This window comes from Myotis brandtii, unplaced genomic scaffold (genome assembly GCF_000412655.1).
Source record: "Myotis brandtii unplaced genomic scaffold, ASM41265v1 scaffold525, whole genome shotgun sequence".
Classification (NCBI taxonomy): domain Eukaryota; kingdom Metazoa; phylum Chordata; class Mammalia; order Chiroptera; family Vespertilionidae; genus Myotis; species Myotis brandtii.
Genome location: NW_005369915.1, coordinates 2,930,009 through 2,944,077, shown reverse-complemented (window position 1 = coordinate 2,944,077; position 14,069 = coordinate 2,930,009). Strand labels below are relative to the sequence as shown.

Below are 14,069 nucleotides of genomic sequence, written 5' to 3'. Positions count from 1 at the left end.
GCCATGAGCTGGGGGGTGGGGGGGGGCAGTGGGGGGGGGTAAGGACACATATGTAATACCTTAATCAATAAAGAATAAAAAAATAATAAAAAAGAAGTTAAGGAATGGGAAGAAGTCACACACTAAATTTGCTGTCCTGTAAAAACCTTTGTACCATGTGTGAGGCTGCAGGATGCCCTGTCCAGCACATGGAGCGGTCAGCAGGATGTTCAGCATGACACACATGCACTCAAAGAAGCAAGCAAGCCAGGGAGGGCACAAGCAGGCCTTGCAAAAAAAACACACGGGAAAATCTCCAGTCACTGGGCCTGCAGCCTGTTGTAGAGCTAAATAGAACCCTGATCAGATGGCTGGGCCTCCTGGTGGTGGGGAACAATACAATCAGTATTTCTAAGACGTGCTCAAAGCCCAACAAATGGCTAGCTTGTCAATACTTGGACTCTATGCTGCCATTATGACTGATGATTGTGAGGATAATGACAACGAGCTAGCGACATGGAGGCCATTCACTCCTTATTGCTGAGTAGGCAAGAGAATAAAAACAGCATACACTGACAGAATCAGAGTATGGTTACCTGTGGGAGGGTGACAGGAAAAGGACATGCAGAACCTCTGGGGAACTGGGAATGTTCTGGATCTGGATCTAGGTGGTGGTTACACGGACGCACACATGTGTGAAAAAGCATTGAGCTTTCACTGTGTGCATTCACTGTACGTATGTGAGCCTCCATACAAATAAAAACATAAAATAGCTTATGATATAAACTCAGTTTTAGAAATAAAGCCATGAGAAAATGTCTGAAAGATAATGCACAAAAATATTAACAGCAGTCAGCTCTGAGTAATGAAATAATTTTTCCCTTTTCAATGTATCTATAGCAGTGATGACGAACCTATGACATGCGTGTCAGAGGTGACACGTGAACTCATTTTTTTGGTTGATTTTTCTTTGTTAAGTGGCATTTAAATACATAAAATAAATATCAAAAATATAAATCTTTGTTTTACTATGGTTGCAAATATCAAAAAATTTCTCTATGTGACACGGCACCAGAGTTAAGTTAGGGTTTTTCAAAATGCTGACACGCCGAGTTCAAAAGGTTCGCCATCACTGATCTATAGTTTCTAAATTTAGGGGGTTCAGTGAATTCATATTACTTGAATGTTTCAAGTTAAATCCACTATGACCCAAGGCTTTATCATCTCCAGGTACTACCTTTGGCTACTCACTTTTCTTCCCCAACCACAGATTCAGTCCATCACAGGTAGGGCCCCCACAGATACCTAAGGAACCCCTGTGCTGGGGGTGAAGCAGGAGGGAGTGGGGCAGTGGGTGAATTCTTGGCACTGTTAGACTCTCTCACAATGGGGCTGGGTCACACCCGTCTGCCTACAAAGGCAGAGGTGGTGTCCTGATTGTCCTTCAAGATATGGTCTCATCCACAGGTCTCCCGACACCACTTTCACTCAACTTCCAGCCCATATAGAAGTCTGGGCAGAAATCTGAAACTGGACCCCAAAAGTCTCTCTTTCAGCTCAAGGTCTTGGATTTAGAGTGGGGCCGACTGATGTGAGTGGCAGGGGGTCTGCACCCACGGCTCCCGGCGGGAAACACACCTATCTGACTTGAAATTAAAAGGCTGAGCTCCATACACTCGCTTCTTGCCCAGTGACCATAAAGGAGGGCTTGACTTTCCATGTATTTGCCTACTAAATGAGGACCCTACCCCTGCTCGTCCTAACTGGCAAGGAGGTCATGGGGATTGGATTAGGAATGCAGAGAAAGGTGGCAATATCCTGCTGCACTTTGCACTCCAACTTTTAGCAAAGTGCCTGGGACACTGTCTTCAATATCAGGAGAGGAAAGTCAAAGGTAAGGAGTTGTCTTTTTTATTTCTCATGAAGAGAAAATGAGCATAGGAATCAAAGAAATTACACAATTTCTTTGCACAAGAGTCAATGTTGGGTGGTAGATGACTTTGGAGCAAGGTTAAATTGTAGTTCAGAGCAAAGTTCAGGGCTGGCATGTGCCAGACCCACATGATACAGGTCAGAGCCCATCATAAAAAGCAGCTCTTTACGTCCTGGCCGGTTTGGCTCAGTGGATAGAGCATTGGCCTGCGGACTGAAGGGTCCCAGGTTTGATTCCGGTCAAGGGCATGTACCTTGGTTGCGGGCACATCCCCAGTAGGGTATGTGCAGGAGGCAGCTGATCGACGTTTCTCTCTCATCGATGTTTCTAACTCTCTATCCCTCTCCCTTCCTCTCTGTAAAAAATCAATAAAATATATTTTTTTAAAAAAAAACAGCTCTTTACAACCAAACGACTTCCCACCCGAAGCTTCTGCCTGACTCTTTCCAAGCAATATATCTGATGCCATAAAATTCCAGTTTGGAAGAAAAGAAGGAAAAGAAGGGAGGACAAATGTCTTCTAGTAAATTCATAAATCCCTTAGAACGTATTAAAAGGAGATCTGACTTACTACCTTTAAAATATCTCAGTCTTTTGAAACTCAGAAGGTCTGTGAGATCAAATGGATGTAAAAAGACTTTGGAGAAAGAAACAGAGGAGAATGGTGTTCTGACCAAAATAAATAGATATCATTGTTTTCAACTCAAGTGTTAACTGAGAACTCAATAGGTTTGTCATCCCTTATAAATTCGTTCCTTACACACAGGACTGTGCACTGGGCACAGTGGGCGATTCACAGATGAATCAGCCCTTTCCTGCTTGGAGTAACTCTCAGCTGGAGGCGAGGCAGAACATAAATGATTTCAGCATAAGGCGGCCAGGGAGACACCGGTCACAGAGGCGTGCTTAGATGCTATGGGATCGCAGAAGGCAAGGGAGCTTTCAGTTGTGGGGCAAGGTGATCATGACTAAGCCTTGCAGAAGTGAGGAGGGGCAAGAAAACAAGCATTTCAGACAGAGGGCACAACCTGAGCCAAGGCCAAGTACATGGAAACCCAAAGTGGTTCCGTTTGCCAGGAGCACGGGACATGTGAAAAGGAAAAATACAAAACAAAGTTGGAATGTTTGGTTTAGATGAAAGTAAGAAAGGTCTTCAATGACAACAGAGTCTGAACCAAAGTGAGAGCCAAAAGGAACAATGGAGGTCTTTGAACAAGGAAGGGTCCGGCCCGGAGTTTTATGGGCAGGCTGGGAAGGGAGAAGGAGATGCAGGAGGCAGGAAGCTGGTGGAGGCACCTGCAAGAACCCAGGGGGAGAGGGATAACTGTTAGCTGTGTCTTTTCCTGAGCATTGCCATCAGCTTAAGAGGAGGCTTGTTCAAGACTCCAACAAACAAGGAAAGTGAAGTAGTCAGCAGATGGCTAACAACCAGAGAGGGATGCAAATGGAAGGACAGATACATCGGGGCAGAAGATTGGACTGGGGGACAGCAAGAGGGTGTGATAGAAGGTGAATAAGGGGAGAGCAGAAAAGGCCATGGAGATTGAAGTGCTCAGGAATTGATTGAGTAGTTACGACCATGCTGAAAGGTCTGGCAACGCCGGAGACTATCCAGAAAGAAGAGAAGGTGAGCCTGACAGAACTCACCAGGCTAGAGCAAATTAAAAAGCAAATTGGACCTGGCTAGGAGAAGGGAGTCCCATGCCTGCCACCTCCAATATTGCCTTGGTCATAGGTCTGCAGATGGCAGAGCCAGCAGATCTGTCAATCTGTGCCCCATCAATATAAATTTTCAATGGCATCATCTTGACAGTCGGCAGCTGACACATCACCTCTCTCTGCAGAAGCATCTTTGAAGGCCTGGAAGGGTTTTCTTAAAGCCCAGGCAAGGATAGGACCACCACCTTGGCTGTAGCGGGTTGGTGACTTTAAACCCTATTTTCACATCACTGCATTGTATCCTCATCTTAAATGAGAGACACAAGGCAGATATTGTTATCCTCACCATATAAAGTCCAGAGAAACTGAGGCCTAGAGAAGTCAGGAGATTTGCCCACGACCATGTAGCTGCCTAGTGGTACAGCTTGATGACATGTGACCCACTGAAGCCTGAGCCAGGATCCTTCCCCTCTCTTTAAAATGAGAGAGAGAGAGAGAGAGAGAGAGAGAAAGAGAGAGAGAGAGAGAGAGAGAGAGAGAGAGAGAGAGAACATCAATGTATGAGAGAAACACCAGTTGTCTCCTATATGAGCCCACACCGGGATCAAACCTGAAAACCTGGTATGTGCCCTGACCGGAATCCAAACGATAACCCTTCAGTGCACGGAATGATGCTCTAACCAACTAAGCCACACAGACTAGGGCTGAAGCTCATCATTCTAGAATTCCCATTTCCTACCCAATACAGATGGTCTCAGTCCGGTCTCTGAGGAGCTCAGTAACTTGTGTTGGAGCTAAGATGCACACACAGGGAAGGTGCTTTCCTTTCTTAGGGAGCATGTAAGTGCTGTGCGAGCAGTTTGGAACCTTGCCTGTAAAGTGGAACAGGATGAAGAGCTCACTTCAACCTTGGGAGACTTTATGAGGGCTGTGGGCTTCTAGTTCACCTCAGGGAAGAAGTGGAAGGCCAGCCTGCATGAGGCCAGGGCGTGAAAATAAGATGGAAGCCAGAAAGCGTGACAGATCAGTTTGGCTGGAGCAGCTCATTTATGAGTGGAGCAGCGAGACATAGGCCAGGAAGGTCAAGGCCAGTTTGAGGAGGGCTTTGAATGCTAGTAATGAGGAGCCATGGAAGGCTTCTGAACAAGAGAACCTGGTGAAAGCATTTGTTTTTTTTCTTAAGGTGACCCTATAGGTTAGTTGTGCAGAGGGCAGACTGGCTTGAAGAAGACCTGGTACCCTGAACATAATTAGGATGTGTGGTGGTTCAAAACCTGATTTTCTGAAAGTCAGTCCCATAGGACGCTTAACCATTGCTCACGGCTATTTGCCAATTCTTCATCAGATCAAACACTGCTGCTTCTAGCCACTATATAATAACACAGTAGCTTTTTAAACTTTTAATAATCTAGTGAATAGTCTATCAAGCATCACTGTTTCAACAAGTACTCTTTTTCAGTGTCTTTTAATTCAATATCTGAGTATTGCAATTATTTTCCTCAGATGTTTTGTTTTCTTCTAATTTTGTATTTCTTACATTATAATGATTACATTTTGTTCTGAACCTATTAAAATAAATATTTTGAAATAATTTCTTTTAAAAAAAGATGTGTGTTACAACAAAATAGCATAACATAATGAAAACAGAGTAGAATAGGAGAGGCGAAATGAAAATGGGAAGATTTCAAAATAAAAAATAAACCAAAGGTTTGTGTTCCTTAGGGACTGTCCCCTACCACTGGTGCCACATTACCTGATGGGCGAGAGATGCAGATTCTCCACTAAGCAAAGTCCTCCGCTGTGAGGTTCCCAAGGCCCCAGTGTGGTCTTATTGGTGGAAAACCAGGCAGTGAGAAAGAAATGTCATTCGCTCTGGTCATTTTCATTCAAGGGCTAGCCAAAGTCGTCTTCTAATCTTCGGCCAATTATTTTACTCAATGCGAGAGTCAGTAAATTAATTTTTAACATAATAAGAGTGTAAGCTGTCAATTTTAGAAGCACATGTGCGAATTCCCCTGCACAGGAGAGAACATGAATTCCATCAGATAAAAATAGCCGTTGTGCTCACTTTCCCCTACATGCTAATTTTAATAAACTTACTCTGAAATCATCTGCCTCTGTGAGGAGAGCTGCTCATCAAAAATGCATCCAGTAAGCACTAAGCTTGCTCATCGGAGTTCTAGCGCTCCCAGGAGACTGAACAATGCAGAGTTCTAATGGAACTCCTCCTCCTCTCTGCAGACTTCGCCTTCTGTTGGACCTGGCATCCCCACTCTCTAGCCACCCATCATGGGTTATTTTGGACTCTCTATTTCATATTCCAATCCAGTTGGCTATGAAATCCTGAAGGGGTCATCCTTTAAACTCTTCCTTATCGCCATCCCTTTTTCTCTATTCCCACGGATGCTGTATCCACGTCATTCATTCAAGCATCCAAGCATTCATATAGTCTACATGTATTGAGCACCTACAAAGGGCAAGGTACACTACTAAGTGTTCAGGTCACAAATGAATAACATGTGGTCACTACTTTCAAGGAGTTCTAGATCTTTTGGATCCAGTAGCAAGAGAGGCCAGTCAAGGGTTAGTTCGAAAACCATGTAAGTGGAATGATATAGACGCAAGAGGAATATTTGGGAATGTTGACAGGGACAGAAAAACTAGATTACTGATCTCTCATCTTATCTTTCCCTGATTCCTGGCTAAGTCACCAAATTTGTCTTTATTTGGCAAATGAAGGCTTGCCGATGATAAAGACTCAGTGGTTATTGAGATCAGTGGAAACAAATCTTTCCCAAGTATTCTCATCAAATTGTATTCTAGCTAGAACAGCATCCAGTGCCTCTCTGCTACCAGCTACCCTACTGTCTTGCTTTGGAAGTCTTTCACCATCTGGCCCATCCTGGCTAGACAACCTTACTATCTTCTATACCTCAACCCACTGGGTTTCTGTCTTTATCTGGAGCATTTCCTCAGAGGTCAACCGCCAGCCCAGTGTCACGCCTGTTTCCTGTCATGACTGCCCCATACCCTCTTCAACCCAAAGGGAAGGACACAGTTCAAGTTCCACTTCTTCTAAGAAGCTTTCTCCTATTTCATAAAGCCTCACCAAATGCAAGAGATACATGCGTCTAAGAGATATTATTCACTATTGTACACCATTCTTTTTCATTTAATAACATTATTAATAAAAGTAATGCTTTGAAATATTAACTGATACCCTATCTATCAATCCATCTTGCCTCTACTTCCTGTAACCCCATGCTGTTTCTCCCCACATACTCCTGTCCCTTTTTAGAAGTTCAAGGAAAGGGAGAGGCATGACTCCCTTTTTAGGAGCCAGACATTCTGCCTTTGTGTTCCAAAGAGGGGAGTGCCCAGCAGAACACAGGTAACAAAGTGACTGGCTTTTTCAGTTTTGAGAGCCTGGTCCTGAAGACATCAGGGCTTACAAGAGTCTCCCCACTAGCTCCCTTCCCCAAGATCCCTCCACACACATAAAAGACTAGAAAAGGTCTCAAAGTTGGAAAGGGGGTAAAATCAGAGTTGCTAGGAAGGATAAACACTGAGCTTTGCCCAATCAGCGTGGGGTGGGGAGAAGGGAGTGAGGCTGGGGACTGAGGTGGGGGCATGGCTAGTTATGATGGAAACCTGATGAGTTGAGGAATTGGAGAAGTAAAGAGTAAAGTCTCTATAGTGATAGCTGTCTTGAATATCCTTTTCTCCCTTTAAAATAAAATAGATTTCTCTATGTAAATTAGAGGTATAATTTACATAGAGAAAAATTCACCCTTTTTAGGTATACCGTTCTATAAATTTTCACAAACCTGTAAAGTCTTGTAGTCATCCCCACAATCAAGGCAGAGAATATGGCCATCATTCCTCAAAGTTTCTGCATGCTCCACTCACCCCTCTCCCAGGCTCCAGCAAAAATCAATTTGGTTTTTGTCTTTTTTGTTCTACCTTTTCAAGAATTTCATATAAATGGAATCTTACAGTAGGAACATTTGAGTCTCTGGCTTCTTTCAGTTGCCAAATGTTTCTAAGAATCATCAACTTTTTGTATGGATCAATCGTCTGTTCCACCTTAACACTGAGCAGGATTCTGTTAAAGGATGGAGCACAGTTCATCTGCTCACCTGTTAATTGGGATTATTTCCAGTTTTCAGCAATTATAAATAAGACCTCTCTAAGCATTCACATACAAGTTTTTGTCTGAACGTGTATCTTCATTTCTCCTGGGTCAATACCTAGGAGTAGGATTGCTGGGTTGTTTGGTTAAGTGTATATATGACTTGATGAGAAACTGCAAAACTGTTTTCAAAAGTGGGTATACCTTTTCTATTCCTCCAGCCACGTGTGGGACTTCCCATGTGCCTCATGCTTGTCAGCACTTGGTTTGTCCATTTTTCATGTTTGTTTGTTTTTTTCATTCTAATAGGTGTGTCTTCAGCATCTTGTGGTTTTCATTTACATTTCCCTAATGGTGGGTGATGCTGAATATCTGTTCATATGCTTATTTGCCAGGCAAATCTCTTGCTGAGTGCACCTTCTGTTAACTCTTCTGCCCATTTTTAAAATTGGGTTGTTTGTTTGTTTTATTATTGAGTTGTGAGAGTTCTTTATATATTCTGGATATAAGCTATGTGTTCTGCACACATTCTCTTCCAGTCTGTGGCTTGTCTTTACAGGGTCTTTAAAAAAATAGAAGTTTTTAATTTTGGTAAAGTCCAATTTATCCTTTTTTTTCCTCTCTTCTTCTCGGGGATTTCTATGTCCTATATACCCCTTCTTACTTTTTAATCTCCCAAATTTTGAAAGATCACCTCAGGTAATGATGAGAGTAACTGTCCCTAATTTAAGTTAGGCATGTCCAGCTAAAGACTGCCGTCCTCAGGCTCCCTTGCAGCTAGCGATGGCCACATGGCTATGATTAGACCAATGGGATGTGAGCAGAAGTGATTCATACAGCTCTGAAGTCATCCCTAATTAAAGAAAAGCCCTTTGCTCTGAACTCTCCCCTCCCCTCTTTCTCTCTCTCCCTGTCCTCCCCCCCTTCCCATGGGCTGGGACAAAACCATGGCAACAACCCAGCTTTAACCACACAGTTGAGGACCAACCCCTAAGACACAGTGAAGTAACAAGATGGAGAAAACCTGGAGTTCTCAAATGACCCATGAAGCAGGACTGTTCTCCCAGCCTGGGCTACCACATTGTGACGTGAAAGGCATCCACATATCTACCTGATTTAAAACAATATAGTGGGGGGTTAGTTGGGGAGGATAGGGATCTTTGGTATAGTGGCCTAGACTTTATCCTAATAAACACACCCTTTTTTCTTGGGAATTACAAAATAACCCCATTATCTCAGGACCTAGCCTGGTGTTGTGTGGTGCATCTCTGCAGACAAGAGCACAATAGTTTCCCAAAGTTTTCCTCAGCTCAGGAGTGATTTGGGGGCAACAGACTAGGACCTTGCACCCACATTGGGCAAGAGCTTGAAGTCCCCCATGCCCAGAGCAGTGAAGGCACTACACCAACTTGTTCTTCGTTCACCCAAAGCCATGTGGGTGTGGTACAGATGAAGGGCCAGAGAGGCCCAAGAGAGGAACAAAGGACACCACAGTGACATCCAGTGACCAGTAACCAGTTACTAGACTGAAATGAGGAGAGTGTGGCTCAACAAAAATAGTCCTCCCCCTGGTCACTTGGTTGAGCCTTGTCCCATCATCCCATGCACCGAGAGGTTCGATTCTGGGTCAGGCATGCCTGGGTTTTGGACTCGATCCCCAGTAAGGGATGTGCAGGAGGCAGTCGATCAATGTCTCTTTCTCTCTCCCTCTCTCTCTCTCTCTCTCCCTCCCTCCCTCCCTCTCTTCCTCCCTCCCTCCCTCTCCCTCTCCCTGCATCTCTCTCTAAAATAAATAAAAACATATTTTTAAAAATAGCTCTCCACCCCATTACCACCGCCAATGGCTGAGCACTACTTGAGCCCCCTAGAACTTAAATACAAGTTCAAGGAAAGGGAGAGGCATGACTCCAATTCAGATTACATTTCCACCACCCGCACAGTGTGAATTTGCAATCAAAATTAAGGTGTTTTAGCAAAATAAAGAAGTTTTCATTTTGTGAACACCTGAATTTGTGTCCTGAGGTTCATGCTTATTGTACCGGTGATCACTAAACACTTTCTACCAGGCTGAAAGCTAAGCACTAACAGGGCTATTTAATTTGAGCCTCACAATTATAGCACCTATGAGGTAAGTACTTTATTATCCTATTTAAAGATGAGAGAACGAAGCTCAGAGAAGTTGCACAGTGTGGTAATTCTCTCAACATCCAGTCCCCTTCTTCTGGCAACCAGCCTCGAATGTCCCAACCCTCTCTCAGTCTATGTGGTCTGAGCAGGGCCCTGTGCACAACTCCAGGCCTAAGACAATCACATCACTACACTCCTGAGCGATTTCTCCCAGGGAAGGCAAATGATCTGAGTTCAACTGGAGTGACTCCTGGGACTTTATAGGATCTACCACATAAGAGTTTCTGGCTTCTCCTCTGGACTTGAACTTGAGAGGCTGGGAGGCTGAGACTGAAGGCGGTAAGCAAGCAGACCCAAAGATGGAGAGGAAGCATCTGCTTGAGCGCCGAATCCAGCTGTGCCCAAAGTCACCCCTATTTTAGTCACATCAGCTGCATTAGTTGGCTAAGGCTGCCACAACAAAATGCCAAAAGCTGGTGTCTTGAAACAACAGAAGCTAATTCTCTGATATTCTTGGGAGTTGGAAGTTCAAAATCAAGGTGTCAGCAGGGCCATGCTCCTTCATAAAAATAGCTAGGGGAGGATCCTTCCTTGCCTCTTCCTGGATTCTGGTAGTGGCCAGCGATTAATCGTGGCGTTCTTTGGCTACCTGTTATCACATGGCCTTCTTTCCTCTGTGACTTCACCTTGTCTTCCCTTTGTGCAATTTTGTGTCACATTTCCCTCTTCTTATTATAAGAATGTTGGTCATTGGATTAGGAGCCCACTCTAATGACCTCACCTTAACTTGATTACATCTTCAAGACTCTATTTCCAAATAAGGTGACATTCACAGATACTTATCCTCTTGGGGACACAATTTGACCCACAACATCAGCCAAAAAATTCCCTCTAATATGAACTATTTTGGATTGGGTTTTTGATCATTTGCATCAAGAAACAGCTAGAGTCCTGGCCAGGTGGCTCAGCTGGTTGGAAAGTCATCCCATAGACCAGAAGGTTGTGGGTTCAATTCCTGGTCAGGGCACATACCTAAGCTGTGAGTTCCATCACGGGTTGGGGCGCATACAGGAGGCAACTGATCAATGTTTCGCTCTCATATCGATGTTCCTCTTCCTCTCTCTCTCCCTTCCTCTCTCTCTCAAATCAATAAACATATCCTCAGGTAAGAAAAGAAAAAGAAAAAGAAAAAGAAAGACATACAGTCAAAACTCACTACCCCAGATCTGTGTCAACAACTGAGACAGAGAGCTATGCCCTCAATCACAGAGCCAGACTCTACGCCTCTTCAAAACTCCTCTCTTCCAAAAGTCAGTGACTTCACTTGGGGAAGAGGCCCAGGGTTAACTGTCTTCCATCTGCCTAACAGCACTGCATACAACACAGTCAAGGGACAAGAGTGATTGCTATCTAATTAATTAACCAAAATTCATTAGCCATGGTTTATCATAGGGCACTAGGCTGAAAGATGGCCAGGATTTTTATCTTGGAAATAAAAAGTTATTGATTGCCCGCACTGCTGCCTTTCAAGATCTCCCCTTGATTTTGAGAGATCACCTCAGGTGGTGATAAGAAGAACATGTCCCCCTCCCTAGACATTTAATTTTCAAAATAGACCACCAGCCATGCCCCTTTCACATGCATGGCCACTTTTACTCCAGGGCCTGTGAGAAGGCTGTCATTTCAGTTTGTTATACTGAAAAGGTGAAAGTAAAACTGATGTCTGTAGAATCATTTTAAATGAAAACTGCTTCCTAGAGGCAAGCTAAGGAAGCAAACTGATTGAAAGAGAGCACAGGCCCTGGGCAGGCAGGGTACTGGTGTGCAGACCCCGAGTGAGAGGTAGACACCAGGACTTCTGCAGAAATCGTTGTGTGTCAAAAAGCCGTCTTCATATGAGCTCCCTCTGGGTGTGTCTCAGTCTTCTCACAGCCTTTCCCCTTGTAGCTCTATGGCTCAACTCTCTCTTCTCTTCTAAGGAAGGACACCGCTCAGATGTAGGCCCACTGTAAATCTAGGATGAGATCATCCTGAGATCCTAAACTTGATTATATCTACAAAGACCCTATTTCCAAATAAGTTCACATTCATGGGAGGTGGAAGGGGAGGGACAGCAGTTAGATGTATCCATTGGAGGGCGGGGAGGGAGATTTCAATCCACTACAGTAGATTTGGGGTGAGACTCAAAATATTGCATTTTCCCCAAAATACAGAATGACTCTTTGCACTCTTTGCTCCTAAAATGACTCTGATGCAGGTGATCTATAGATCATATTCTGCGAAACATTTAATCCAGTTGCTGAGGATTCAAAAATGAACAAGACATGGTCCCCTCCCTTGGAGAACCTACTGTCTAGTGCAGCGGTCGCCAACCTTTCAGACCTCACGGACCACCAGTTGGTGACCGCTGGTCTAGTGGAAGATACAGACAGATGCACAGATGATTAAAATACACAGTGTGGCCTAGTGATGCCAAGCTCCGGAGTCAGAAAAACCAGGGATCCAACTCTGCGCCTCTGGCTGTGAGGCTCCAAGCAAGTTCTTAGCCTGTCTGAGCCACAGTCTCCTTATCCATAAAATCAGAAATAATTTATCCCTCACACCATTATGAGAACGGGCCATGTAAAATGCTTAAGATCGAAAATGGACCTAAATCGTCATTAGCTATTGCGAAGGCAGGAAGCATTTTGATTCATTTTCCCATCCCCCAACCCCTCGCTCTGTGTCTTCCACATCCTAAGCCTTTAATGAATGCCTGTGGAAGGGAAGAAAGCATAAGTCTGGGATAGGCAAGACATGTCCTGGATCTCAACTTATTCTGCAAGCATTTTCTGAGCACCTTGTGTGTGTGGTGCTCCATGTAGGCCACTGGAAGAAAGCCAAACAAAACACACAGCCTAGCAGGGGGGCCACTAGATTACAATACAGCACACCGGGCCCTTCCTTTGGTTTTCCAACCTTCATATTCCATTCTTTTGTGTTTCCTTAGTATTCGTATCGTTTGGGAAGGCCCCTCCCAAACTACAGCATATGCTCCAGGAGTCCTTTGATGGCAAGAAAGGTTCTCTCTTCGCCACTGAATCCCAAGGATCCAGCAATGAACCTGACTCCTAGGCATCCGGTGAGCATCTGTGGGTGTGGTGAATATTCTGCTGCTATTCCAGAGTCCAACACTGGACTCCTATGAAGAACCACCTCCAGCTTCCTGAACTGCTGGGTATGATTCTTGATGGGCCAAGAGAACAGATGCCCAGAGAATCTATTCCTTGACATAAAGCCTGAAAAGTTGAGGGAGATGGGGACAGACTGCAATACAATGGATCATAATGCTGTACAGTTAGCAGTTTCCAATTACTAGACCAAGAGTAAACAAATTAAACTACGGAAGAAGCTCTGACATCTCATTCCTCTTCAGAACTGCAACGCTTTGCACTCACGAGACATTAAGGGCTGTTCCCGGGCTGACCTGGAGGCCCAGAGGACGTTCAGAAGAGCAAGTCATCGCGCTGCATGTGTGCACTGAATGAGGAAAAGAAGCCCCCTGCGCCTCGGGGACGGAGGGTAATTCTCAGGAGGGAGGGAAGAGCACATTTCCGGTGGATGGTCAGCCTGCCTAGGTGACATGGGTGACTGCATCACAGGACCAGCAACCTGTGAGAAGGAGACATCAGCAAGCCCTACCCCTTGGGGAGGTCAGGGAGCCCCTCTCGAGTCAAAATCTCTAAAGGTGGACTGAGGAGGAAATTGGGTAAGAGTCCAAAACACTGACCCAGCGTCACGTGATTATGACAAATAGCGGGGCGTGGTGTTCTCTGCTTCCACAAATCCAATGACTCCGCACCTGTTTCCTTTGGTGGGCCCACAGTAAACCCATGTAGATTTCATCGAGGAGTGAATGAATGGAGGCTAAGGAGGACCCTGAACTCCCCCACCTAAAGCTCCATTGCAGGGAAGGCCACCTGGCCCAGTGTTGCCCCAGGGCCCGGATTTCCCCGGCACCACCTTCCCACTTCAGCGCCGGGCGTCCAATCGCTTGGCTCCAAAACTGGCTACTAGGAAGGCAGGTGGGGCTTGGCGCCCTCTCCTCCCTCCCGGATCCGGGCTCCACGCTCCAATCCCGGGCCCAGCCCTGCGGAGGGAAGGCCCCTCCCTCCCCACGGGCTGTCACCAGATGGCGTGGAGGAAAGTGGCCCGGGCTAGACCGGGAAGAGCGGAGGAGCAGCGCACCTGGCGGGTCGC

General features: G+C 45.2%; 1 protein-coding gene across 1 annotated transcript in view; it reads right to left on the bottom strand.

Moving 5' to 3' along the window:
• The window catches only part of CCDC149 (coiled-coil domain containing 149), a 92,172-nt gene extending 86,790 nt beyond the window's left edge, over positions 1-5,382 (bottom strand). Inside the window, exon 1 of the mRNA XM_014548903.1 lies at positions 5,325-5,382. The gene's annotated coding sequence lies outside the window, so the exon portion shown is untranslated. The remainder of the gene's footprint in view (positions 1-5,324) is intronic.
• Between the last annotated feature and the right edge of the window lie 8,687 nt (positions 5,383-14,069).